The following is a 2255-nucleotide window of genomic DNA, read 5'->3' on the forward strand; positions in this document are numbered from 1 at the left end:
AATAACTGTATGAAAATATGCTCCAGATCATTATTCATTAGAAAAATGCAATGTTTTTTAAAAAAAGACAACTTGGATTTCACCTCGCACGCATCAAATTGGCAGAGTTAAAAAAAAAGGAAAATGATAAGTAGTGGAGATGCTGTGGGAAAATAGGTACATTAACGTACTGCTGATTGAGCTATGATTTGGTTCACCTGTTCTAAAAAAAACTTGAAACTGTACTCAAAAATTTACTAAACCATGCATCCCCTTTAATCCTGTTATACCACTGCAATATTTATACCCCCAAAGAGTTCAAAAAAACAGAAAAGGGACTCAAATGTACAAAATTTCAGCACCTCTTTTTATGATGGCAAAGAACTGGAAACTGAGGACATATCCATCAGTTTGATGACAGGCAGAATCCTTGTCAGGCTATAACATTGGGCTGAATGAATCTGATAAAATGAAATTGAATGGGAATCAATCTAGTCTTACACTTGAGTTAAAACATCACTTTTTTTTTTTATTCAGGTCCTCCTGACTCCAGGGCCAGTGCTCTATGCACTGTGTCACCAAACTGCCCCTGATTTACTTTTAAAAGTGTTTTCTAAATACTGATTTCTAAATACTGATTTTCTAAATACCGACAGAAAAAGGAAAGCATTATGGGACTAAAAGCATGTCTGCCTAAAGGCATTGGAAAATGAATAACTAGTATGCACATAAGAAATTATGGCATAGAACAATATGACAAAACCATAGCCTGACTCAAAATAATGCTCATTTAGAACGCACAAGTCTTATCTAGAGGTAGACCTAATAGTCAGCATCTCAACCAAATGAACTTTATCTTGTATCTTAATTTTTGCTGTTCAGTCATTTTTTAGTTCTGTCTCACTCTTTTGTGACCTCATTTGGGGTTTTCTGGGCAGAGATACTGGAGTGGTTTGCCATTTCCTTCTTTAGCTCATTTTCCAGATGAGGAAACTGATGCAAACAGGGTTAAGTGACTTGCCCAAGATCACACAACTAGTGGCTAAAGCTAGATTTGAACTCAAGGAGATGAGTTTTCCTAACTCCAGGCACAGTACTCTATCTACTGTGCTCCCTAGCTGCCCCAGTATATCTTAATACTTGACATTTATGCAGTGCATTAAAGTTTGCAACATATTTTACATGCATTATCTTTTTTGTGTCTCTCAACAACCTTATGAGATAGGTATTATGGATATTATTATCTTCATCTATAAGATGGGAAACTGAGGCTGTGAGAGGCTGTCGCACAATAGGTGTTGAAGAAGCTAGGATTTGAACCAAGGTCTGCCTAATTCCAAGTTCAGCACTTTATTCACTATGCCATACTGCTTCCCATGAAGAACATAAAATGTTATGGTTTCATAATTAACTACCTATAATGATTATGAATGTAAATGAAGCAGCATATTCATAATTTGACTTCCTTATAATTGAAGGATTCATTGATCTTAAAAAAAAGTGAGACTGATACTTTAGATTTTAGGGCCACAAAGTTTGTTACTTTTAATCTCATCTGGAAGCTTAGGCATATTTTTTTGTTTTATTTTGTTTTTTCCAAGAACTTGATTATCAGCTCACTCAGATTTGATCAGTCCATATTGCACTGATTCACACTAACCCAAATCAAAAGAGACTTAATTTGTGAACAAAAAAAGTCAATTTATTAATCTATGATAGAGAATGTACCTTGTTATCACAGAAAGGAAGGGAGTATTACTGAGCTGTGAGGTTAGTAAGGCAACATCCCTGAGCACTGCACCAGATTTATCCATGCTGACCTGGGAGGAGAAAGAAGTTTATTGCTTCTGTTTGTGAGATTGGCTTCAGAAATATCACCTTTGTAGAACATGAAAGACCCAGTTGTGGCATAGGTAGGGATCAGGTGTCTAGGTATTTGGAGGGTGTGTTTCCTTTATAGTGTGAAGGCTATCCTGGCAGTGTTGTATTGCTAAATAGCAGGAAATCTTAGGCACAAAACATACCAATGTGACTTTTCTGTGGTACATGTGTTATAGTCAGTGAAGACTGAGTACTTAGTTCCTTCTTAGTCTCTCCACCTCCTTGGAGTCAGGATGGTGTCATGTAATGGAAAGAGTGCTGGCTTGAGAGTCAGAAGACCTTGGGGCAGCTGGGTGGTACAATGGCTAGGGTACTGGCCCTGAAGTCAGGAGGACCTGAGTTCAAATTTGGCCTCAGACCAAATATTTGACACTTACTAGCTGTGTGACCCTGGG

This window comes from Vombatus ursinus, unplaced genomic scaffold, assembly GCF_900497805.2.
Source record: "Vombatus ursinus unplaced genomic scaffold, bare-nosed wombat genome assembly UNPS02009132.1, whole genome shotgun sequence".
Taxonomy (NCBI): domain Eukaryota; kingdom Metazoa; phylum Chordata; class Mammalia; order Diprotodontia; family Vombatidae; genus Vombatus; species Vombatus ursinus.